Source organism: Gymnodraco acuticeps, unplaced genomic scaffold (genome assembly GCF_902827175.1).
Source record: "Gymnodraco acuticeps unplaced genomic scaffold, fGymAcu1.1, whole genome shotgun sequence".
Classification (NCBI taxonomy): Eukaryota; Metazoa; Chordata; class Actinopteri; order Perciformes; family Bathydraconidae; genus Gymnodraco; species Gymnodraco acuticeps.
The window spans coordinates 996,256-1,024,185 of record NW_022991628.1 but is presented as its reverse complement, the minus strand read 5'-3'; the positions used below and the strand labels follow the sequence as shown (position 1 = coordinate 1,024,185).

The window sequence follows — 27,930 nt, the reverse complement described above, 5'->3', positions numbered from 1 at the left end:
CTATTAGTTTTGGGTTTTTAATTATTATTAAACTGTGAATATTCACTGAAATAAATACAAAATATAATAAAATGAACATTAAGGTGCAGCATTTCGATGAACTGAAATAATCTGTATTTGAACTGTAGCCTACTGTACTAGCACCTAAGCAGCCAGCTTGACATTAGGACTTGCTTGTCATTGTATTTTCATGTTTTTTTAAATAAAGATGAACTTGTCCACATTGCTTGCCGAAAGGGCAGATCTGCTGGCACTAACAATGTCTCCTGCTGTGGAGAACACCCTCTCTAGGGACAGAGGTAGCAGATACAGCCAGGTAGCGCTTTGCTAACATGGCAACATAAGGATATTTGGCGTTTGTAATAGCTTTGGCTCGGTCTGATCTTTCTGCGAGTGGTGGAGGCTTAAATGCTAGTGGGAGTTGGGTTTGCACTTCAGTCTTTTTACTTTTGGTACCGGTGATATTCACGTTCGGGTGATGCCTTTTCAAGAGTGTGCAAGTTTGATGTATTGCCAGCCGCGTAACCAATGTTAGTTGAACAATGCCGACAAACAGCTTTGGTTCGGTCCACCTGTCTTTGTCCGTCATCCTTGTACGTAACTGTGAAACCAAAATGTTCCCAAACCGGAGACTTCAATGATGCTGGAGGATTTTCGAGCTCAACTTTATCTGCGTTCGCCATTAATTTTTGACAGTTCCTCAAATTACTGACTACATTTGAACGCATCCCTCTGACCAGCTCTCATAGTATGCCTCTCAGCTCTATGACGCGTTGAACCCAATGTGAGCAAATTACTCTGAATGCTGCGACGCAGCACCTGAGATTACTTCCAAAAAGTTATTCACGTTCTCAATTTTTTACGTTTAACGTTATATTCGTTCGGTACACTTCGGTACACACCTTTACCGAACCGAAGGGCCCGTACCGAATAATTTCGGTACGGGTACGTGTACCGTTACACTCCTACCTTCATGTGAAAGGTGCCCTGTTGAGGTATTCTGGGTATGTTCAGACCCCGGGGCTGACCCAGGAGACACTGAAAGGGATAGCGTATCCCATATGGCCTTAATTGCCTCGGGCGTCCCAGGGGAGAGTTGAAGGAGAGATGAGGGGAGAGATGTCTGGGGTACCGTGTGAGCATTATATTTCTAGTCTGGGCATTTGAGCCATATTTGAGTCAAAGGAAAAACATCTTCATTTTTGTTTTAAACAGTCAATATTGAATTAGCCTAATCTTGGTTAGATTTTTTTATTCTTTTCCGTCCTATCACCACCTTGTCTTGGTCGATGGAAAAAAGGGTTGTTGACAAAATTAAACTGGATAAAAACCTTTCAGTGTTATAATCTTCTTTCCTCAGAAACAGAACATAAACATTGTCTACACACACACACACACACACACACACACACACACACACACACACACACACACACACACACACACACACACACACACACACACACACACACACACACACACACACACACACACACAAAGGTGCACTGCGTAATTCTAATCTGATGTGATCATGTTTGTGGCGCCGGGGAAATATGTTTGTTAGTCAGTTTGTTGCAACCGATCATTGTTGTACCTGACCTGTAGATATCTCCATGGGTGGCTGTTTGGGGAATTCTGTGTTTGTGTTTGTGTGTCTCTAGTGGAGGTTGAGATTTAGGGGGGGGGGGGGGGCTGGCTGGCTATCTGCAGGACAGTTTCTAAACTTGGGTGTTCTGGCATGCTCCTGGTAGGGGGCCTTAAATGTGTCAAGATACACCACTGGGTACATTTGTCTCACAGCCAAGATGTACAAAACCTGGACCACCTTGATGCTACCTCCTGTCTTGATAATAAGATGATGACACACACACACACACACACACACACACACACACACACACACACACACACACACACACACACACTCAGACCCCATTTACACGCATACGAAAAGCAAACGAACCGAATACGATATCAAAAAAGTATTCCGTTCACACGAGACCGCTCGAAAGCGCTGGAGACGCTGTAGTACATATCCGGGCCTGTAAGTGGCGCTGTACTTTCGCCACAAAATACACCAAAAGCAGCGAAGAAGACCCCCGATCATGGTTGCCATGGTTGCCCTTCTGTTTATGCCCCGCGGTGGCATAAAGTGTAGTTCAACTGTTCATGCAATTCTCCATGTCCACTTGTTGATGATGGTTGTGGTAGAGGAGCTGTAGATTTTTGCACTAACATCTGTAGAATGCTACAGCAATGAGCAGGAGAGGTGGGGCTATGGCTTCATCGTTATCAGGAAATGATCGTATAGGGCAGGGGTGGCCAACCCGCGGCTCTCGAGCCGCATGCGGCTCTTTGCCTAGTTTCATGCGGCTCTTCAGTTCATATCGAATTTTATATGTGTGAGTTTGGGGGAGAGACACTGACTCCTGACTAGTGTTGCACGGTGTACCGATACTTGAAAGGTATACCGCGATACCCTGCCGTTAAAAACGTTACGATTCCTCCGTTTCATTAGTATCGGTACTTTAAGAATGACGGGGAAAAGTACTCCGGTGAGAAAGCGCCGTTTTAATAAGAGCCGTGTGTGTTTAGCGCTCTGCTTCCACTCCCTGCACTGCAGCCGTGCCTGCAGCCCCTCCCTTCTCAAGCACGCTCGAAGTCCCTCCCCTCTCAAGCACGCTCTAAGTCCCTCCCCTCTCAAGCACGCTCTAAGTCCCTCCCCTCTCTCGTGCACGCGCTAGCTGCCAGAGCATGTGAGAAAACCAGAAGCATGGCTGCAAGTGGGAGTGCAGCTGCCGCTGCGCCTCGGCTTGTTGAGAAAAAAGACGCCAGAAGCGATGTATTTTAGCTATATCTCTGACAGTGAGGGCAAGCCTACGGACACCATGAGGCCTGTCTGTGAGAAATGTATTAATTTTATTTAATACGAATTCTTGTCATTTATTTTATTTATTGTTCTCATTGTTTAAAAGTTTGTGTTATGGTTATGGTTCTGGTGTGAAATAAAGCACAATAATTACATTTAAGACTGTTTCCCTTTTTTTAAGAAAAAGAATCGGAATCGCAATTCTTGACTTGGTATCGAAACCAAAATGTTGGTATCGTGACAACACTGACAGTTAAACCTGATATTTAGTAGGTCTGTTAAGTATTGAATACTGATAATTCGGACGTAATTTGGCCGGTCAAAGTTGTTCGGGCTCGGATAAAATAGCTCCGTTACTTTGGTCCCGTGTTACTTTCGTCCCGGCTCTCCCTACGTGTGTATGTGTGGTGTCAGGTGTCAGTATGAGAGGATGACAGCGCGTCTAATTTTGATGTGGCCCAAGAGCCAATCACAATAATACCTGCAATGCAGTGAACCAATCACCTTTGAGGGGGGGAAAACCTATCGTTGATTAAACACTATCCAGTGTTTCCCCTACCATTGTCTTGGAGGGGCGCTGCCCGCCAACGGAGCCCCGCGCCCCCCCCCTGGAATTCAAGGAGTTATATATATAATAAATAAAAAAATCTATATATATATACCACCAAATTGCAAATAATCTATAACTACTGTCACTTTTCACATTGAACATGTGCTCTTTTATTAAATAAACTAAACGCTTTCATCTTAAGTTGTGGGTTTAGTGTTTTTGACCCTAAGAAACACTGATGCATTAATCAATAACAATAATCCACAGCTCCTCTCTCTGCTCCAGAGGATTTGAAAAATATATATCCCAATGCCACAAAAATGCATCAGTGACGTGGTTGAAATCTTGTCTCCAGAAAACAAAAAACTGAAACAAGCGGTATCAGTGACTGTGTGTTTGATGTGGCTCTTTGCAATAACATAGAAAAAATGTGGCTCTTAACCTCTGACTGGTTGGCCACCCCTGGTATAGGGCGTACACACAGAGCCGTTTGGCCCGTCAGAGCGTTCGGTTTGCAGATCTATCCACCTTGGGACCCGTTATCGTTTACGGGGTCCGTTTCCGTTATGGCCTCGTGTGAACGAACAGGCTCTACGAAAGAAAAAAAGTAGCGGATACAACCGTTTGCGTTCTCGTGTAAACAGCACATCACTCTGGCCAAATGGTCATCACCTACCTTTCCCATGTTTTGGTCACTCCTGATGCCACTTCCAGGCAGAGTCACTTTGATATATTATGGCCAAAGGAAGGCCAAATGTGACTTTAGTGTTAAACGGCTCCAGTCACAGCTCTGTGCCTCAGATCTCCCCTTCAGTTCAGACGAGAAACTTGAGAAAAGTTTTGCCCTAGCATGTGGATAAACTTTTATGACTTATTTGGGATGGGCAACTTAGGGCAACATTTTTGGCCCCCCATCATTTTGTTGAATTGCAGTTTTAAAACATTTTTATCAAGGCCCTTCAATACAAAGTCAACAAGTTACTATATCAAATAATCGTGACCATTTCAATCAATAAAGGACACAAATAATTGTGATTCTAATTTATGCAAAATCGAGCAGCTCTATCTCTTCTCGCTCTCTCTCTTTCTGTGTGTGTGTGTGTGTGTGTCACCCTGGGGGCTGCTCTCTGTGGCCCACCCAGGCGAAGTTAACCCCTTTGTTATCTGATTGTAAAGCTCTCTGATTAGCAATGGCTGGGTTAGTTTCTCTCCCTTTGTCTCTCTGTGTTTCTCCCTCATGCACATACACCACTGATCAATGTCATGAGGAGGGAGAAGTAACAACAACAAAAAAGACAGAGGAGATTAACTGCAGACTTGTGTTAAGATTGTGCAGGGAAAGGGTTAATGTTTGTATCTGTGTATCAATAGGCCCAACACAGATTTTGGAGGCATAGGAATGTGTGTCCACTATGGCAGTGGTTCTCAAACTTTTTTCAATAATGTACCCCCTTTGAAAAATAAATGCAGCCAAGTACCCCCTGATCAGCGCAAACAATTTGTTAAGGAAAAAATGCCTATATAAAGAGGTACAGTACAGCGCAGCACCATCAGTGTCTGATTATAACAACAACCTTGTAACTGAGAAACACTTAAATGCTACATTTCAAATGTTTACAATCCATCACTAAATGAGAACCACTGCACTATGGAGACCCCAAAAGGAGAGGGGGACAGAAAAGGGCCTCCTGTGTAACTGTCTGCATACTTGCCTGGATTTATCTACAATCTGTTTATTATCAGTATGTCATTACTCTATTACTGTTACTTTATTTTATTATTATTTATGTTTACTACCTTGAAAAGGATGCATGGGATGGTTAAATAAAAGTAAACCCGAGAGTTTCCTGGCCAAAATAATTTGCCGGAAATTGCACAAATCATGTTATCTTATATTTTGTAAAGAAAAATATACTTTAATGGGACAAACAGCTTTTTTAACAACCTCTTTAGTAAAATCAAACTATCAAATTATACTCAAATATATAAAAGATACATAAAAAAAACAATGACAATGGCAACGTTGTGCGACTCCGCTCTTTTCCGATTTGTGATAGAATCTTATATTAACCCTACTTGAAAAAAGTATTTACTGTAAAAGAGGAAGAATCGTGCTCACTTTAAAGGCACTCCTGCCTGCAGTAAAACTGGATTCTGTATTTCCCAGCGTTGACATGTGTCACGGTGTTAAACCTCTGTCTTCAGTCCTTACATTTCATCTGTGTGGATTCCTGCACCGGGTTGGGTATGAGGGTGGAGTTGGCTATTGGTCCATGACAGTTTCCTTATTCAGCTCTATCCTATCCCTACCACTAATGCCTGCTGCGTCTATACTTTCCATGAAAACACACACACTTCCGTTGGGCTATGCAGTTCCATCAGATGTCCCGTACTGGCCATTTATAGACATGTTGGGATAGCAGAGATATCCTGAGAGATAGACATTAAGCCAGCCACACACACACACACACACACACACACACACACACACACACACACACACACACACACACACACACACACAAAAGACAGTGAACTTACCGGTATAAAGCATACAGACACCATCATACACACACTGTCACCTCAGCACCTTAAAACACACACACTCAGAATCAGTACTAGACGCTATTGCAGCAGAAAATCGCTGGTTCCCACGCACCAGACTACTGGGGAAGTGAAAACAAGAGCAACAGGAACCGCCACACCGTGAGAGGGAGGGGTGCGAGAGATGGAGGGAGGGGGAGGGGGGGCGGCGGTTAGGGAGAGGAAAAGGGGGAGGGAGGGAGGAAGAGAAGTGAGGACAGAGGTGATGGTAAAAGGGCAGACTGAGAAAGGGAAGCAAATGAGAAGAAGTTCAGGAGAAAGACAAAAATAACGTGGAGTCATTGAGACGGGTTTACGAAGAGATTGTGTGAGGAAGTCAGACATAATCTGTGTGTGTGTGTGTGTGTGTGTGTGTGTGTGTGTGTGTGTGTGTGTGTGTGTGTGTGTGTGTGTGTGTGTGTGTGTGTGTGTGTGTGTGTGTGTGTGTGTGTGTGTGTGTGTGTGTGTGTGTGTGTGTGTGTGTGTGTGTGTGTGTGTGTGTGTGTGTGTGTGTTGTGTGTGTGTGTGTGTGTGTGTGTGTGTGTGTGTGTGTGTGTGTGTGTGTGTGTGTGTGTGTGTGTGTTGAGTGAGGAAGAGCGAGAGGAAGAGAGAGTGTCTGAGAAAGGTGGCATTGAAGGAAGAGGAGGGGGTGAAGGAGGGCGAGGCGATAGAAAGACTTGTTGTCCGTCCTTTGATCTACAAAGAGGGCCGCGGGCTGAGAGACGGGAGGAATGTGAGAGGTTGAGACACGTTTAAAGTTACCCTGCGGTGGAGCTGTGTGCATGAGTGTGTACATTTGTGCATGTGAGCAGTGTTGGAAAGTAACTAAGTACTTTTTTCAACCTGTTAAGTCTTCTCCTCAGCATGACTATTTCCATTTTGTGCCATGTTCAACTTCTACCTTACTACATAGGCAATAATGCACATTTTACTTCACTTTAATTTTTGAAAGCTTTAGTTATATGACAAAGTTGCACACTCAATTAATTTGCTCAACGGACATTGAAATGAATTGGCATTATTGCATTTTTTTTATCCCAAATGACTGAATTATATTAACTTGTCAAGTGTAATGATGTGCTGCTTCCCTTTGTAGTTAATACTTTTATATACACATTTATATTATGAGGTTTTAATTGATAACTTTAGTAAAAAGGTTACATTTCAGATTTTGATTTAATTCAATAACCTCACATACCTTTCCCATATCAATAACTTTACATACTTTGATTCTTTTTTGATGCTAAATGTATTGATCTTTCACTTTAGTAAGACTTTGTATTTATTTATACACTGTGGAATTACTACCTTTTACCAAAGTAGAAGTTCTAAATACTTTCATCACTGCGTGTGATTGATAAAGTCTTAGTCTGTATCAGGATGTACGGATTTGTTCAAATGCAGTGGAAAACAGAAGACATTATTTGTAATCCTCACCCCTTGATTCATATTTGTTTTGTTTAAATGCACACAGCATTTGTCGGTAACTACAAATATGCAGAGAGTCACTCTTTGCTCACACGCAAGCTGTGAAACGACGTTGAGCTCTGCGGCTTCGTCTGCATCTGTGTGCCGTCTGTACTGTTAGTCGTGGCCCGCCGTTTCCCCACTCTCCCTCCCCTCTCCGGAGAAGAGAGAGAGAGGGGGGGAGGACTGGGGAGGGGGGCATTCCATCGGCACGCCAAGACATTCCGAGGGAAACCATCCCAAATATTTCCCACTGTGTGTGGCGAGGGGCTCTGCGTCTCCTGTTACACACATACACACACACGATAAAGTGTTGCTCACACACACCGTCACAATGAAGGAAGACCGTTAGTGGATGCAGTTATGAGTGAGAGATGGGCGGCATGTTTGTCTGTTTTCCTGTCTGTCTGCAGGGGAGCCAAATCATAAATGGCCATTGTGATTGTTGTGTCACTCCAGCGTGAGTTAATGAATGAGCGCGCTTTAAGACATGACCACAAATATCTAGCTTTCACTTTGCTGTTCTGGGGCATTACATTTCTGTGGAGATGACTTCGTTACAGGAATGAGATGTTGACACATGGAGTGATCGCTCAACAGAAATATGAAAGCTTTCCTGTGAGCTTCACTGGAATTCATAAGCAACTCAATTATTACATTACATTACATTGCATTTAGCTGACGCTTTTATCCAAAGCGACTTACAATAAGTTATATTATTATAGGGAAAAAACTGTGGCTCACACTAATGAAGAAGTCCTATGCAAGTGGAACTGTCACTAAGATGAAACACCGTGCCGTGTGTATTGGTTTTGGACTATTAGGCTAAATCGCAATCTGTGTCGCATTATAGGATAATGATACTGCAAAATCACATACTCTAAGAATCATATAATATATAGTGATGTTAAAATCACTCAAGCGTGTTACATGAGATCTTAGCCCCAGCTTTCTTTGTAGAGGTATGTCATCATAAGATCATTTCCTCAGGATATCATTTAGCTGAAATGCCATAAATAATGACGAGTCTGGACCAAAACATTTGAAAATGATTTTAAACAATTACTGCACAGTTTGTACATAGTATTGCCATAATGATCGTCGGATTAATCCCTGGCTTAATTTTAAAGTGTCCCCAAAAACTACTTTTCCCTCAGTGTGAATGTGTTTGTGAACAAATGCTGACATGTTGTGGAAAGGCGCTAAATAAATGCAAATCAATTTAGCTTCTTGATTGATCTGTTCTAAAGGAATTCAAGTTCATAAGATAAGGATAAGTCAGGATCGCATACACAATCATTGTCTCTCGCTCAAACACACACTTGTTACGCTTGTTACTCTAATTTCACCATGTTTCCATTGAATTATCTAAATAGTAAAGCTTGGTGAAAGCAGCCACACTAGCAGAACTTCCCATAGCTCTTTCGAACACAGCGTAGCACACGCACACAGACTTCTGACAATAAATCAAGAGACATGTTCTCGGCATCTTTCTGTCACCGTCTTGCTTTGTAACAAATATGGTCTCATAAGAGCTGAAACGCAAGAACCTGCAGAACAGCAGAAAGGTCTACTGCCAAGAACATTTTTTCCCAAATTGGGATTAGTAAAGTACATCTTATCTTATATTTTTCCATGTTTTTCTAAGCTTGGGGAAATGCAACTAATTCACATTATATGTATTACCACATTTGAAAGATTGGTTGTAATATTATAAAATATACTTATTGTCGAACCCAATAATTATGCAAAATGATTGCTGTCAGCTCATGGCATCAGGCGATTATGTTTTAGTGCCAGGCCTATTCGGAAGGGGAAAGCTTACACTGCATTTTAAGGAGTTTAAAGAAAAATCCCCATTCAGCTAAAAGTAAAGATAATTTGTTTTTGAGCTACACTAAATTGCTACAACTTACACTTACTCTGATGCGGTGGATAATTGTTGCAATTGTGAGAAGCAGTAAGCAGTTTTTTTTTTTTTAAGTGGTGTGAAAATCCCAACTGTGTGCATGTAACCTGTGAGACGTGTCTTCTTTAGTGTCGCTGACTCCTTCTGGAGTTGATTCTCATGGCTGTCTGAGCAGACACAATAGCAGCTACACACACACACACACACACACACACACACACACACACACACACACACACACACACACACACACACACACACACACACAGAGAGATAAGTACAGAAGAAGATGAGCCATCACTCACAGAGTGTCTGTTCTTTAAAAGAGATCATGCCTGCCTTTTTCCCACAGTCTAGTTGGCCCCAGGAAAGCAGAGCAACACAATGACACCTGTATTTGCGTGTGCATGCATGATGCGTATCTGCACGTGTGGGTACATATTTGTGTGTGATTTTTATAGTTACTCCGAACCTTGAGGATTCACTTAGCATTTAGAGGGACGGATGAAAGGTGTTGTCATTGACATTTTATTTTGTGTTTGTTTAACAATTTCACCTAGTTTGATCAGATGGGCAGGAAACATCTATGACTTCAATCCAGAGGTCGCGTTAACCGAATATTTTCCATTTTTTTTTTAACAATGACGGACAAATCTGAAAGCAGTCCATCATTTTGACAGATTAGAACAAACTCGGAACAGCGCTAAAGTGTCCCCGCAGCGAGGCTCCGGTGTTATGCCGTGTTATGCGTGCCCTCCAAAAAGGAAATTATACCGTTTCCAAACCTGCCGTACAAATCATTGAAATGTCTGAGTTTTGGCTTTACGCTGTGCACGCTCCCGCGAGGTGCAGCAGCCATGCATAACACGGTGCATGTGAACTGTCCCTCCCCCCCCCCCCCCCCCCCCCCCCCCCCCCCCCCCCCCCCCCCCCCCCCGCCGTTGACGGTTCACGAGCATGCTTCCCCCCCCCCCTCGTCAGAGTTGTGTAAATGCCGACGGGTAATTCTGGATTTTGACGGAAGTTTTACGATCCTGTCCGTCAAAATGACGGGCAGCGAAAAAGTCTAGCGCAACCTCTGCTTCAATCATATGATGGTGTTATGGTGTCTTGGAAATAGGTGAGCACCTGTGCGTATATTGAAACAAGGGATCAGAGAGAGAAACTAAACTTTGTCGTAGTGTTTGTCAAAAAAGGTCTATGTTATTACAAACACATAACCTGTTTGTTTGCAAACTGCTTTAAAGACAAGTATTGCAAACCTTTTGCACGGAAACCTTCACATTTTTCTTTTATTTATTATATTTGTATGCTGTTTTTGATATGTACCTGCAGCACTGCAGATGGGGCCGCAGTATTTCTCCCTCTGCCTCCACTCCCATTTTCTCTGCTTCAGCTTTACATGTATTTCAATTCCACACTTTATTTAAACACTCCTCTATTTGGTAGATTATTTTAGTTTTTTCACAGCATTCATGCCAGATCATTTGTGCTTGCTTGATCATTTAAACTAAACATTCATTTGAATCTCTAATTGACACAAAATAATATAATAAGCGATAAAGCTGAATTGTCCGACTGTTATGATAATAGATTTTAGTTTCAGTCATTTTTAAAGCAGAATCAGAGAAACTGTTCACAGTTTCTCTGATTCTAGCCTGGACAAATAAGAAAATGCTTTTTTGTCATCATTGTTACATTTGTGTTTGTGTGTTTGGACTTTTTGGTCAACAAACAAGAGGGTTGAAGAAGAGGTTTGGTTTCTGAAGTTAGATTAATTGATTATGAAGGTAATTAGTAGGGATGGTCCGATCGCCAATTTTGGGGCCGGAATCAGTATCGGCCGATACCGATCGCCGATCTGATCGAGTGGGCGGAGCCTATGGGGATCTTCCATTTAAAGTGATGTTTAAAACTCAGTTAATGGGGCTCATTCCCTGGCGCTTCCACAAACAACAACCAACATAATTATTACATTCAAATTAAGTACATTATTCAAGTTTACATTCACTTTGGATAATAACACGGGAGAAATGAGCGGAAGCGCTCTCTTTTCCTCTCTCTCCCTCTCCTGACAGCTATCCGTCTCATGCAGCTCACTGATCCAGTAAGGAGTGACCCGACAGTGAAGAATAAACATATTTATAACTAGTTTAGCTTGTTCCAGAGGTGGATATGTGGTGTGTAAGGTCTAACTCTTAGTGTGTGTTTTGCTCCGCTCACCGGTCCGTCACAGCGGGTGGAGTTGCAGGATTTCTGCTTCACACACGTTGCATACCGCTATTTTATTGTCCTTTTCAGACACCTTAAAATACTGCCAGACTGGTGAAGCCATTTTAGCGAGCTTGTTTTGCCGCGCACAGAGAAAAGTGTTGTGTATTTTACGTCATCATTTTACGTCATGCGATCGGCTCTCGCAATCAGCATTTTTAGAGAGCCCCGATCGATCGGTAGAGAGTGAGTATCGGCGGCCGATCGATCGGAGCATCCCTAGTAATTAGTAGTTGCTGCCCTAATTTGCATATCAGTATTTGAAATCATAAACCTTAGACGACAAGAGGACACCATTTGACGAATCCATTTTCAGGCCTGCTTCACCTTTCCCCTTTTTTGCACCCTGGCATTTCTCTCTCTCCCTCTCTATATTTAGTTCTACCTCTCACCCTCTTCCTGGCCCTCTCTCTCCATCTCCCCTGCTCTCCCTCGCCCCTCTGTTCTCACCCTGCCTCCCTGCTCCGCTCCACTCCCAGTCTCACTCTCCTCCGTTTCAGATTAGCCAAGGCAAGGAATCCGGTGCAGCCGGCAGCTGGAATGTCCTGTTTGTCTTGCTCTGCGCGTGTGTATGTGTGTGTGAAGTTGGTGAGGCTGGTGCTGCTTTTTGATGTGTTCCATTGTCCGAGAGCCAAGCTGCTTCCTGCCCTTGCTTTCCCCAAAAGCCTGAGAGCAACGGAGACGGGGAAAAAGAGAGGGGAAGAGAAATTGCAAGAAAACATTACAGTGACAGGTTGTGATGCAGAGAGAGAAGCAAGAAGGTGGAATAAGAAGGAAAAAATAGAAGTGAGACATGGGGGGGATAGCTAGGAAGAGAAAGATAAGGGAGGAAGTGATGGAGGGATGGAAAAGGGAGCATGGAGGAAGAGAGGTGAGAAGGAAGGAGGGAGAGCTTCAATAGGGCTTTTCCTCCAAACACCAATACAATGAAGTAGTGCGTAATTTCCCATGTCACCCACACCCACAAACACACAAACACACATACATACACACACACACACAGTTTCTCATAGGTAGTGTTATCCTCCATACTCAGGCGGTTATACTTGAGTGTTTCTCAGTTCTCTCTCATGCCTGTTCTCTGTCTCTGTGGTCTGTGTGTGGTCTGACAATGCGGAGAGACGGAGAGGATGAGAAATGATGGGGAAGAACGAGCAAAACACGCGATAATAAAGACGTGCAGAAGAAGTATTCTGCATGCAGCGAGAAAATTAAAAGACATTTGGGAAGTATGAAAGGAAGTTGGAAAGATCCGGAGGAGAGAAAAATAGCTCTTAATGCCTTTTGCGTGCACGTTGTATATGCAGTACACTTCCCTGTGAAAAGTGTGTGTGTGTGTGTGTGTGTGTGTGTGTGTGTGTGTGTGTGTGTGTGTGTGTGTGTGTGTGTGTGTGTGTGTGTGTGTGTGTGTGTGTGTGTGTGTGTGTGTGTGTGTGTGTGTGTGTGTGTGTGTGTGTGTGTGTGTGTGTGTGTGTGTGTGCGCGCGCGCGCGCCTTGGTCAGTGGAGGGGTTTTGACGGGGCAGAGCATTCCTGCTGGGTGGTGATGTCATGAGAACTAGCTCTCCGCTCGCAGACAGACAGCCCTGTTTATGTTCCCCTCCAGAGGAGAAACCACACTGTGTGTGTGTGTGAGCATGAATGTGTGTGTCTGTCTGACTACGTTATTGGCTCATGGGGGAGGTGGGGAAGCCGAGAGGCACTCGAGAGGGTCTACTTTCCCCTGCAGCTCGGGGAGAGGGAACCACTTACCGATGCCTTCCTCTCAAATATGCACACAGAAAGAGGAAGTTTCTCATGTTTTGCAGAGTTCAGTAGCTGCACAGCCAGACTGCGCCGCTGTGAGTGATTGGCCTCTGCGTCTAAATGGTCTCCAAAGGGAGGCAGAATTCTTTGCAGTATAATAACAGATCTGGGATCAGTGAATGACAACAGTACCGCACAGAAATCAGATAGGAAACCGTTAAATATGCACCATTGTGCACTGGGAATAACCTGAGAATGGGTGCATTTTTAAGTATGTCTGACAACATAATTGGGGCATGCTGAGACCGTGATTATATGAGATAAATTGCAAAAGTAGGTCAGAATTGTGTTTATGAGAAATTATATTTGTGGACAATTGAATTACAGCACTTAAGCGTGCAACTATCTTTCCTTTATTTACTTAAAGGTCAAGTTTAGATCCACCAATGATAGGAAACTCAAGTAGGTAACTTTAAAAATAAATTGTGAGAACTAGCCCCAGCAATGGTGTTTTCCTCTCACAGATACTGCTGGTATGACTGTCTTTGTGTCTGTGGTCATGGTATAATGGTTTCCCTTGCGATAGTGAAATGTGATCTTCGGTCTTTTGCCGCTTAGCGAATCATAGATCATTCTCCCACACTCAACGCGCAGTGCAGCACAGCACACCATCTGAACTCATTCTGCCTGCGCTGCACACAACTCCCATGATAGAGAACGCTTGTCAGCCACGCTAATACCTGCCGGTGAGAAATAGCGCAGAGGTTCGGGGTCGTTATTATCACAACCCGGTGGCACACGGGCCCACTTTAGTAGCTGGGGTAACTCCTCCACATGCAGTCATGCTTTTGAGGCTCGCTCACATGTGATATGACGAATTAGTCTTTTTGGCAGAAGTCCAGTTTCTTTTTTGCACTGTGAGTTGATTGCTGTTACTTCCAGGATAAGTTGATTGTAGGTTTTAGCAAAGCGTGAGGGTTACATCAGTTTGTCTGGAGGCAAACAACTTAACAAGCTAACATGGAGCCAGTGTTCTGTTTACTGATTGATTCAAGACTGCTTATTACCCTGTTGTCATTTTACCCAATTTGAAGTTCGTAGGCTTTACTTTAACTACATGACCACGATGCATTGTATCGCCCAGCTCTATAATACAAAACGGAATGTCTATGGTTAGATGTGTGGTAGCAATGTTTTTCTCATATTGTAAGCTCTGGTAGACATTAGATTCTTACAGTTTCTCAAAGTTCAAGGAGTCTTTAGATTAATGGTTTTGTCAATCGAAAATCCAAAGATATTTAGTATAGTGTAATATTCATCACAGAGAAGCAGGAAATCTTCCCTTTTGAGAGGCTGAAAACTGATTTTGTTTTGCATGGGAAGGTTATTTGATAATCATTAGTTATCAAAATAGGCAGTTATCTTTCTATCAATCTATCAACTGGCAGCTCTGATCAAAATGTATAAAAACATTTGAGAATGAAATATACTTCATCCCGTGCAGGTATTTGCTTACAATAACAACATCCAGTATGGCTTGAAGGAGTTTAGGAAACAACTTATCCTTCCCTGATGGGTTTTGCTAATGTCGGGTTATTAACGGCATCATTTTAGCTCCCTCTCAGCTGATGATTGCTGCCTCTCTGTGAAGAGTGTGTGCCGTCTGTGTTCTTACATTCACCAAAGAGTAGAGGTATTGAAAGGATTTGGTTTTATGAGTCTTCCTGTCTCTTGTTTTTAGAGTTTCTAAACTATTAAGATAAAAAAGATGACAGAATTCTGTTGACGTTAAAGGTGGATCCGCCAGTTCCTGTCAAATGTGATCCTGCTCCAAATGATCCATCAATCATAAACGAATCTACAGCTTCAGTGTCCCTTCAATGTAGTTAATGCAACCAATGGGATTTAAACCCCACGGCAAAACTGGGAACCTCTCACCTCTGTCGCCTTACAACAATAACCCCATCCATTGTGGGCTGAGTTTGTTTTTTTCGACACCCCTGTGTATGTGCACGCTGTGGGTTAGTTTCCGAGAATTTGGTTGTGTCAACAATTCAACTTAAACCTCACACAGTCTGTGGTTTGTGAACTCATCTACTGTACTTTGCATGTGTTGTTTTTTTTTACAGTTGACGCTGCTCTGATATATCGCTGCTTTCTCGCTCGTCGCTGATGTGTGAAGCTGTGTACATCGCAACTGCGACCGCGTGTTTTCACAGTTTACGTTCTGGGTGTAGGCCTGTACATTCTGTGAACATTCTTTACATTTCTGACCTGCGTTCACTTCATGTTGCACAGCTTGTACGTTCATGTGTAGGTCTTGGGAATGTGAGGTCGGCTCTGCCCTAAAAACGTTTAACTAAGTCTTGCCGTGGCTCTTCCCAAAGCCTGTAGTTTGCGTGATGTGATGCTATCAGGAGGTTAGAAGTCTGTTTGCTTTGGGAGCTGCAGGCTTGGCAAGCACACACACTCACACACTTTTTCTGTGTTTTGTTCTCTTCTCTCTCCTCTGTTACTCACAGAGTCAGATTAAAGTGAAAGTCCTTGCGGGTGGGAATGGTCACAGGCAACACCCCCAACTTCCCCCCTCGGGTAGGAAAGAGGTAGAAGGCTGGGGAGGTCAGGCTGCTTGGCCTGGGAAAGGCCGGAAAGAGCAAAGGGGGCAGTGTGGATGGATAGATAGGGTAAATGGATTGATAGAAATCAGAAGAGAAAAGGGCAGAGAGAGGGTTCAGAGAAAAGATGATAAACGTTTTGGGGAGAGAGAAAGGGAGATAAAAATAAAAGCGGAAGCCAAAAGTTTGCATTTCTTTGACTTCTAAGCTTCTGAGAGACATGCAGGATATACATGGGATGGAAAATTAGACCCACAGTAGGGTTAACAAAAAAAAATGATGATGCGCAACTTGCGTCTTTTCCCCATTTCCTCCTCCTCCTGTTTCAGGCAAAGGAAAGCCAATGTTTCTCATAGGAACTGCAGCCCAGAATTTTAACTCATGCCAGGAGGTCTGAGAAGCGTGTGTTCATGCATGTATTCTTGTGTGTAGTCTCTAGAGACCAGCAGATTTGCTATGCGCCAAACATACCTTTCTGCTGTTTAAATGCATTAAGAGCAATGCAAAAAAAAAGTCCAATTCCTGATTTGTATAGCCATACTTGGCCAACAACGGTTATTGTGATACCAGCAATAAGTATGGAGTTATAATACACGGATAAGCTATAGTATTTTGTAATCATCGTGATATGTACAGGAGTGTGTATTCAAGCAGGTTATTATCATTTGAGGGAATCACGTCCCTGATGTCTACCATCATTTCTATGGTTATGAGCCCCGTTAAATCCTTAGATTATAAACTAAGGATTGAAAAAGTTCGGCTCTCAAATATAAGAACCAATTGCAGACGATATGCAATGAGATGATGATTAATGTGGAGAGACCTTGTTTAAATAAAAGGCAACAAGCTAATATAATATTATGACTTATCCTAGTCAAGACTTATTTTCGATTAAGAGTATTTTAGTGCCTAATTTGTAATATTTTCGTTGTACAAATCTCTTCTTGTACAAACCTTATCGTGGCCCCATCAAACGTGTGAAAGCCAATCATTCCTGTTATCGCATTCCTTCTGATGTAAACGTTTACACTGACTTCCTGTGTTCCACGTGTGCTTTGAGAGGTGCGTGGTTGCGGGCGTGACTGGGTGTGTGTTGGTGTAGTATTAGTGTTCTTTAGGGTGTGGGTGTCTGTGGTTTAGGGTGTAGTCTTATTTTGCATGGGACGCTGCTATCTAGTGACTCTAGGCACGTTAAGAGTGTGTGTGAGAAGGAAAGCGCTCGGTTTGTCCCACCAACTCAAACCAAAGCTGCGTATCCATAAATGAATTAATGTAGCAACTCAAGCTACTCAGCGTCCGTTTGGTTGCCTGGGGAAACCAGAGGTGACTGGATGGGCTCGGTACCTGTCGGTCTGGATGATCCCATGGACCGCCTACACACACACACACACACACACACACACACACACACACACACACACACACACGCACACCTCCTTGGATGTAGCCCTTTCTTTCCCTCCATTTTCCTGCTGTCTATTTTGGTCAACTGGTGGCCCGTTCCCACAGTGCTGCTGTTCCCATGGTTATCGCCGCGGAGATAGCGAGCGGGGGGGGTCAGGGTGGTGGTGGTGGGCTTGACAGAGAGCGGGGGGGACAGCGTTGCTCTGTTCGAAGAGATAGGGGACTCTGTGGCTGTAGAGGAGGCGGGGTGAGGTGGGGGGTGAATGAAGGGTAAGGGGTAGAGAGTGCGTATGTGAGTGTGTGTGATGTTTAGCTCCCATGGACATCACAGGTGGCCCATGAGGATTAGCCAATATGGGCTCTCATTAGATTTAATTGAATCAGTTAGTAGGTGATACATTATATCAGTCATTCTAAATCACAACTGTATCTAAAGTAGGGCTGCCAAACCATTACATTAATCACCAACCATTTTTATAGTTGACGAATCAGGTTGAGTAATATATATTTTTAAGTTGAATTCATCTACTTACATTTTTTTTCTTGTTTCTTTACTGCTTTATGTGGGGGGGGGAAAGACATTTAAGGACGTATGACATTTTTCAACATTTTCTGATGTTTTACTGACCAAACAACTAACTGATCAGTGTAGCCTATATATCAACAATGAAACATATCAGAATATAAAATAAAATATAAATGAGGTCAATATCCTCCCAGTATGTCACCAAATGTCCTTTCTAACCTCATGCAACACTTCTTTCTGAGGGCAGATGCTACTTCCTGAGAATGAGAGCTAAGGTGGGGTGCAAAAAGAAGAGGTGGCAAAGGAAGTGAAGGAGATGGGTATAGGAGCCGGGACCTGGAAAGGAGGGGGTGAGGGCCAGCGAAAGGAGGGAGGGGGGAGGGGGGGAGAGCGGGGCTCAGAAACAGGGACGGATTCAGTTCCCACACTTCTAATTACTGTGTCACTGGAGACTGAAAGGGGACTGCCCCTGGCCCTAGGGAATTTGCTGGGGCCGGTCGCAGAGAGGGAGCAGCGGCGGTGCATGGGGAGGGGAGGGAAGGGAGGGAAGGAAGGTTGGAATTAAAGTGGGTGTATGACACAAGAACCCTTTCCACCGTCCTTTCTTTTGGTTTTACCTCATTGCATTCACACTAGAGGTGAACCCCCTTTTACCGCGAGCCCCCTCCCCTCCGCTTCCCTAATACCCCAACCTCTCACCTCCGACCCACTTCTCCTTAACCCTCCCTTACCCTCCTCCACCTCGGTCCTCTCTTTCCCTTCAGCCTTTGTTCCCCATCGTGTACTGCTTCCTTTTTTACCCCCTCTTCTTTTCATTTACCTCCCCCTCTACCTCTCTGTGTTTTCTAATGCTGGTTCCTCTCCCGTGTCTCCTGTTGACATGAACAAGACTTCCACAGACCCTTTGATGTGAGGTTCAACACAGTCACACAGTCACACACACACACACACACACACACACACACACACACACACACACACACACACACTGATGTCTTATTCTACATCATTATTGCCACTTAACCCCGAGCCCCTTTCCGCTTTTATTTGCCTTCATCTCAACCTCCCATAATGCAGTGTGTGTGTGTGTGTGTGTGTGTGTGGGTGTGTGTGTGTGTGTGTGTGTGTGGTGTGCTGTGTGTGTTGTGTGTGTGTGGTGTGTGTGTGGGTGTGTGTGTGTGTGTGTGGTGTGTGTTGTGTGTGTGTGTGTGTGTGTGTGTGTGTGTGTGTGTGTGTGTGTGGTGTGTGTGTGTGTGTGTGTGTGTGTGTGTGTGTGTGTGTGTGTGTGTGTGTGTGTGTGTGTGTGTGTGTGTGTGTGTGTGTGTTGTGTGTGTGTGTGTGTGTGTGTGTGTGTGTGTGTGTGTGTGTGTGTGTGTGTGTGTGTGTGTGTGTGTGTGTGTGTGTGTGTGTGATAGTGATGAGATGACTCTGAGACAGACGTGTGTGTGTCAGTAGATTACGCTTTGAAGCAGTAATGATGTTGCTATCTCGCTCAGCATCTCTGCTCATTGTCCCACGGACTATTTGGTCGTTTGTGGTCCCTGTAAAATCCTTTCTTCTGAGATTCACCCCAGCTTGTTTTGGTGTGCCAAGACGTATGTTATCTTCTTGAACCCATTTTTGGTCAGCTGAGGTATTGATACAAATTGAATGCACTGGGTTTAGTGTTACTCATGTGTTGTGCTCAGCTATAGCAGCCTATTAGGAATTTCATGCGTGCCTAAAACTCCTAATGACTAGGGCTGCACGATTTTGGGAAAAAATCTAATTGCGATTTTTCTGACAAATATTGCGATTGCGATTCGAATTGCGATATTTGTTTTTAAGCGACCCAACGTAAGTTTATTGTAAAATGTGGTCATAACTCCGGCTAGGAAGGTCGTATCAACGTACTCCCGTCTCTAGCACTCCCGCAGCCTGAGCTACGAACTAAACTTACATGAAACTTCCGTTGGGTTGCTTTAAAGTCAAGCTTCAGTTTAAGATTCACCCTGTAATAGATGTAAAACATGTGATGGAGCATTACTAACCTGACCCAGATGGTTTGTTTCACCAAACCATCTAAAGCTCCATTGGAAGCCATTTGGAAAGGGCAGGCACTTTCAGAAATACTTGGCAGGTGATTGGATCAATCTGTCTATCACCTGCTATCATGGGCCACTTCTGATTGGTTAACAATGGATGGTACATGTGGAGCACAGCACTTCTGATTGGTGTGAATGACTGACACACAAGAAAAAGAAAAAAAAATGTTAAAAAAAATCGCAGGCTTTGCGATTTGATAATCGCATCATTTCAAATCACGATTTCGATTTAAAATCGATTAATCGTTCAGCCCTACTAATGACCCATAATAAATCAATGAAAGACACTTTATAATGTAAATGTAAAACTCTTGTCCTTGTGCAATTTCAATTTCCACATATATAGAGTGGAAACTAAAGACAATTTGAAAGAGAAAAGTACAATTGCGTGATTTAGAGAGTTGTTGGTGTTTTGATGAAAGCAAAATGCAAGGAAAAACTGTTTAGCAAATGAATGATAATGCAAATGAATTGTGTGACTTTAAAAACCACTGATGCTTTGTTGAAGAGATGGAAAAAAGCGGCAGATTGAAGCGATCTCCTTATCGTGTCAAACAGATCTAACATAACATTCCTGTCATAAATACCTCAAACAAACGTAAATGCTATTGTAATTCTGAGACAACCAAGAACATTGCAACTGGCAGCGCTAAGTAAGACGGGTGCAGAAACTAAAATGAGCTCCCAACAGCTTGGGTTGGTACCATTTTGTGCACACAGAAAAGGATAATGGTCTTTCACTTAGTCTGCACACTTGCCCATTGCAACTAAATCAGACACCCGATACTCTTCATTTGGAGCCGGCTTGGGAGCTGTATAAATACAAAAGATTAAAAAAGATACCAGCCTAGACATGTTTGAATCTGGCCAGCAGTGTATACCTCTAGCTGCAGAATTAGCCGATTTGAAGGTCGACCTGTATGTAAAATGAATTGCTGACACCTTTTCCGTCATTTGAGAGAGCCGTTTTCCTCTCCATTCCCTCAGAGCTCCTCAGGAGAGAACAGACCGGCAGAGGCAGCCACAACGGTCACCACTGTCAATATTTACAGTCCTGGGTGAATCACTCTGCATTACAATAACATTCCCTGCGTGCCTTTACATCAGGAAGACATGAGAAAAAAAGCTAGAGAAGGAGTGAAGAAGGGGGGTTGCAGGGGGAAATATGCGCTAGCAGCGATAAACATTGAGCAAAGGAATCTGCTGGTGGCTCTCCCATGGTGTGTGTGTGTGTGTGTGTGTGTGTGTGTGTGTGTGTGTGTGTGTGTGTGTGTGTGTGTGTGTGTGTGTGGTGTGTGTGTGTGTGTGTGTGTGTGTGTGTGTGTGTGTGTGTGTGTGTGTGTGTGTGTGTGTGTGTGTGTGTGTGTGTGTGTGTGTGTGTGTGTGTGTGTGTGTGTGTGTGTGTGTGTGTGTGTGTGTGTGTGTGTGTGTGTGTGTGTGTGTGTGTGTGTGTGTGGTTCAGATTGATGGATTCAGGTTGATGGATTCAGGTTGAGTGGATGGAATTTCAGTTTACTGCATGTGGGTGGATTGACAGTTTGAGAACTGTCAGTGCATGTCGAGGAAATAACTGCATGTCGTAACCATATCACGTTAAATGGGGGCAATGAAGCCAATCGGAAAGATGCGCATAATATTTCAGTTGAGTTTAAACATCACATTGCATAGACAATGTCTGCTATAAAAGACCAATATTAACTATCAGCTGCATGAATGTTTTATATTTGAGAGAAGCAGTTATTTTTATTGCACATATGGAAGAATCACACAACCCACCAGAGAAGGATCCCACAGTTTCCCAAGATTATGCAGACAAGCGTTAAACATTATTCTTTAGGTTGTGAGAACAATTTATAGTACTGTTTTGTTTCTTGTATGAAAATAAGCTAAGATTATATCTGATCTCTCGGGGTCAGAGGGCTTATTTCCAGTTTATTTTTACAGTTGCAACACTTCCAGGAGACGATGTCACAGTTAATAGAAAGTCCTGATGACACACAGGCTCGTTGCTGTTTATGTAATGTCTGCAACAAAATAGGTCTTGTTTTTTATTGCCGTTCTACAATTCTGACATTTAATATCTATACACCTAAATTACTATCCATGATTTTCAAACCTTGGTGATGTTGACAAATGCTACCAATGATGGATTTGTAGCTTTCAAAAAGACTACCGTGTCCATTAAAGATTTTAGGCGTTACATTCATAAGTCTGACTGTAACGCCTAAAAACAAACTGTTGGTGCCACCATTTCTACCAACCCTCTAAAGTCTTTTTTTTTTTTTTAAATCACTGACTAGTTGACAAATAATCCTCACAATTTCGGAGCTAATTTACAACTCCAAGGGTTGAGTTTCTGTCCAATCAATATTTGACTATTTGTTTCATCTTTGGCTGATGAAACAAAATGCTCTGAAGCACCGAGCATTTTTTCATTTGTGACCCAACCCAACACTGACATGGAAATGAACTAGTGCAATTGAAAAGCACAGTAGGGCAAGTGTTTAATGTCATGTGCCTCCTATCGCATTGTCCCTCCAACTTCAATGTTTAGTCTGGATGTTTTAACCCATAATGCACAAAAAGCTACATATCAATAGAGGCTGGCTGGCGGTTTAATCCATCTTTTTTATGTTTTTGAGATTAGCTGTTTTCATCCCTCTTCAAACCCCCACTACCCGGTGAGCAGCATTGTCAACGGACCTTTTCAGAGCGCTGCTTTCCTCAGCTGTTTGGCTCAGAGCGGCCCCAGCTATCTGGCGTCTGGAGACAGAGAGAAAAAGAGTACTTGGAGATGGAGAGAAAAGAAGGAGGTTAGAGGTGAGAGACAGCTAGAGAGAAGGAGAGAGAGAGATTGAAGGGGACACTGGAAGGGGGTAGAGGGAGCTTCAAGCAAGAGACCGAACAAGAGAGAAGACATGGGTTCAGTGGGAGAGAGGGAGATATAGAGGTTGAAGGTTGAGTGGGTGAAAAACAGAATGAACTGACTGTGCCAAGCCAAGGGAAAGCATTAGTACTATTTGTGTGACGGCTAGACTGTTATCTGCTAGACTCTGGACTATTATCTTCTTCATTACCCCTTTTAGTGAGCTACAATAAAGAGGGGCTAAAGGAAGGAAGAAAAGGCAGAAAACGTTGAGGCCAAGGGTGAGAAAAAATGGTCGAAAGTGGATAACAAGGTTGACAAGAGAAAAAAAACGAAGAGGGATTGAGCAAGAGTTAATCAGACTGAGGGAGCAACGCATAACATTAGAAAAGTTTCTCTGTTTTCTGGAGGACATAAAGTCATCTTGTATTGCCTCTAATAACATGTTACAACTCTAAATGTATAATATTGATGGTATGGTAAGCGTGAAACGATCGATATAATACATTTCACAATATTATCTGCCAACTAGAATATCGTTTGGTAACACTTTATATTAAAGGTGGGGTAGGTAAGTTTGAGAAACGGCTCGAGATACACTTTTTGTCATATTCCATGGAATGCTCTTAACATCCCGATAGCAATGAATATCTTAAGTGCTTTGACAAAAAATCCATAAAAAAATTCATCTGTGGAAGCCGTAGTACTTTAAAAAGCACGACCAATCATCTGAGCCGGCCCGGCTAAAGTAACTGGATGGCCTACCTGCCTGTCAGCCTTCCATCTGTGCACAAACGTATCTCGTGCCCTCATTGGTCATGTGTGTGTTGGAGGAGGGGCTCTGTAAGGAAATGGCAAGACATGAAACTAGGTGTTAATTGTGTCTAAATAACTCAAAATTTGATATTTATATATAAGAACATGTTCCCTATTTTAAAGTGAAGTCTTGTTCATAACCAATAAGCTAGTAGTTTGACTCTTGACCTGAACAGGTTCCCTATTCTAAAGTTGCCTCCTCTTCACACTTTGTAAATACATTATAGCACAAACCTACTGAAATTAACCTCAACAGTACAAGATCAAAGTAGGCTCACGTTGAAATATCTGTTTTATTAATGAACCACTGTAGAGAGGTCCAGACACATACCAAAACATGTCAAGTTTCTCCAAGGCTGAGAACATATGCAGCCTGTACTTTTTAATAAAAACAGATTTTTAACAGATTTGATGTATTTGTGATCATACTGTGTGACCTGCTTGTATGTACTTACACAATAGGTGTACTGTTCTCTCTGTGTGTTGTACTGTCTCAGTGTGAACATAGATTAAACAGCCAGCCAAACTCTTTTGAGAGCCAGGGAATGAGCAGCCATGCTCCTTGATTGACTTATTTGCAGTCCACTGACATTCAAACGGAGTGAAACTATAAAAAAAGAAGTTACAAGGCACTTAATGATCTCATACATGCAAGTGTAACATACACAGATTAACACATAGGACCGCTAAGTGTAAACAAGGTAAATATAGCTAATGCTAGTATGGCTAGCCTGTATGCTAACGCTAGCGTGAATGCTAACGCATTTTTTTCTCATTGAGTTTAGGTTTAATACAGGGCTGCCAACCCTCACGCAATTAACCCATATCTCACGCCACACATGCCTTTAGGTGCGGTGGCGCTGGCGGGGGTTGTGTGTGTGTCTACAGAAGGTCCAGTTGTGATAGAGACGGTTCGCCACTGACAAACATAGTAAACATTAAAATACATACATAGTTAGACGGCTTTATAGCATAAATATTTTCCTACTGGGTAGAAAGACCTTCTTATTTTTGAATATAAAGGGAAATAAGCAGATTTAGCTCTTGACCTGCTTGTTCATAGAGAAATGTATTCATATATAGACATTTTTATTGATTGGGATAAACCCCTTGAGATGCAACATCTCGTTTTCAAGGGGGTCCCGACAATAGCAACAAAAAAAATTCATGGATATTATCGGCAAAAATAAGTGGCTGTTGGCGGTCGGGGTCACAGCCCCTCCACCCTCAGAGAATTGACTGAGTGGAGTACAAGGAGCAATTAAGTAGTGTTGAAATAATAAAGCAACGTGACCAAGGCACCTCTGTCGAGGGTGAATTCAGAACCCTTTCACTGGAGTTGAGCATGTATGCACAAAGTAAAACAAACATCAGGCGTTCAGTCATATGTAAATCAACCTGATGCATCCCTGGGAAAATCAGGAAGGAAATAATGTGGTTGCAGGTGAAATGAGTGGGTGCAACGTGAGTCAGTGAAGGGTGTGCGCCAGTGAGTTTTTACATCTTCTGCATGCATGCGAAGTATGTGCGAGTGTGTGAGTGAAGTGAGTCACAGGAAGGTGTGTGTGATGTCAAGCCCAGACAGGCTCTACTGTGGTCCAAGTTCAGGTTGCTGTCAGGTGGTAATGGTTAGTTAACAGAGCCGGTAATTACCTCAGACTGCGGCACAGAGACACTGGCCAGATACCCTCAGGATACTGTGGGAAAGTACATTTAGTAGGTCACCGCAGCAGGAGAGTGACCCCTGCTCCAGGTGTTTGGATACAGCATTTACTGGAAGAGTTTATTCTACAGTTATAGTTAATAGCCAAGCTGTAGACAGGATTTATTTTTTCTTTACATTTGTGTGAATCATATTCTACAGTGTGGTAAACATTTCATTCCAATTTTTTTGTAGAATCCTGTCTTTGAGTCGATTCAGATAAATAATATGGCCATGAAGCCCATCTGAATTGACTAAGTTATTCACTCACTCATGTACTCTCATCTTATCATTTCAATTTGTATTTAACATTATAAGAGAGGTATCAATTGTTTAACTTTACCATTATCTGGCTACATTTCCAACTCTGGTGTCTTGTAGCAAATGTAAGGATACTTTATTTTTCATCGCAGGATAGTGTCTTAGCAGGAAATCCTTTTAGATTTTAATTCAACATATTTATAACTGCAGTTTATAAGTGAAGAGAGTTTATTTTCTTTGGTCAGCTGTATTACATTTCAGACTTTCGACTGGTACTCAGCTTTATACTCCGTCAAAGATAACTTGATTTAAAATGATTAACACTGAACTGATGTCAGCTTTTTCAGTGGAAGAGTGCTAAATGATGCAAGATGTTTCCACACTTTCTCCTGCCAAATATAATGAAAAGGGGTCACTTTTCTGCCGTTTGCATTCGTCAGTAAAGAGTCCATGTGTGAGAGTGTCAATTGCTGTTGGAGGGAATCCAAGTCACCTAGCACGACCTTGGGACTTTTTGGGAAAGGCAAGAATAAGGTCAACGCTTCCACACCCTTAGTCATCATTTTAACAGCATTATGAGGCTGATTTTTCCAGTTCAACTTGCCATCTCTCTTAAAATGGACTTGTATCATTTTACAGTGGCAATAAATATTTATATCTGCCTGACAGACTGACAGGGAACTAAATATGCCAGAATCTCCCAGACATAATGATCGGAAAAAACAAAGAATCTGTTGTTTCTGTTTCCCGGGAAGGGATACTGTAGTTTCTAGAAAAAGCTGGCCTTTTCTTATATACTGTATATGTTTTAGACCACAGCAACCTTGGACAGTAAAACAAGTATTTGTAACCTTCACTTGGACCTGAGATTCACATCAAAAAAGGAAAAGACAACATTTTCAAAGGGAAACGACATTTCTTCCTCCCCTCTCGTTCTTCTCCAGTTCCCACGCTGCCCCTTACCTGACTTACCACAATTTGAATCAAATCACTAGAGCCCAATTGGCTACTGTGACCATGTGACCTACATTTGCCCTAAAAGCACCGCCTTGTGAGATTGGTCTAGGATTTTCCCATGGGAGCTGCCTACAGAGCCAGTTTGTGTGCGTGTGTGTGTGTGTGTTTGAGAACGTTAGGGAAAAATCTCCCACCCCCCTCCCTCCCTCACTTTCCTACCTCCTCTCCACTATCCCCCTTTCTCCTCTTTTTTTTTCCACCACATCCCATCCTTTGAAACACAGTATCACACTTAGATAGCCTTTGTTGTCACGGCAAGGAGCATTCTTTCTCCGGTGCGGCCACACGGAGTGTGAGAATGCAGGAGGTTCCCTGAAAAACACAGAACAAAAGAGAAGCAGAGTAAAAATGCAGCAATGTAGCAACTGCCTCAAATGTTTTAGGGTAGAATAAAACCATTTGAATACAAGTTTTTATCCGTCTGCTGATTTCATTTATTAATGTTCTTTTGAAACGTTAGGCCCGTTGGCTTTGACTTCCAAGGAAAAGCCTGGTGAGAACATTGACGGGAAGAACGTATTGAAATGTTATTAGTTGCTGTCAAACTGTGAGGAAAACACATTATCATCACTGCAACTTGGTTGGTACATTCACTGCCCTAGGGGAAAGCTTGTGATACTTTAAGACTTGTGTTTTGAAACACAGTGTGGTCCGGTTGAATCATAATCATGATATTGTGCTTGTGCAAACATGCAAAACTATGCTCTGTTGACAATGCTGTCACTCTAATGCTTTCTGTCACCAGACATGCAATTTGTCTGACGGATAGCATCTAACAAAGTGGATCTTGGGAATAAGATGCCAACTTGTAAGGAATGAATAGCGCTAACTTTAGTTGATTGATGAAATGTAGCGAAATAAATTGATTCATGGCACACTTTTCAACAATCATTTTAGTCTTCAATGAAAGGTACCAAGTATTTTCAAATTGATCGGCTTGAATCCACGTGAATTCCCGAGTCATTATTGTCCAAGTTAAAGTAAAAAGAAATGTATCTTGTCAACTCTAAAATCATCAAACTTGTGGCCCTCACCTCTGCTTTGATGTGTGTTACCTTAATGCAACATTTGTCATCATTTTTTCAAATTTAAATAATTTCACTTCTTTCATGTATATTTTCTTTATTTCCTTGGCTTATTGATCTCTTTATGATCTTTTCATTTGTAGCTAGTTGTGTTTTGAATAATCACAGAAAGAGTGACCTCCATCCAGGTTGCGTGTGTGTGTGAGCCGCTGTGCGTGTGT

General features: G+C 42.7%; 1 protein-coding gene across 2 annotated transcripts in view; it reads left to right on the top strand.

The window, feature by feature from the left end:
* The window catches only part of exd3 (exonuclease 3'-5' domain containing 3), a 55,551-nt gene that overhangs the window by 23,456 nt on the left and 4,165 nt on the right, over positions 1-27,930 (top strand). The gene's annotated exons all lie outside the window — the stretch shown is intronic.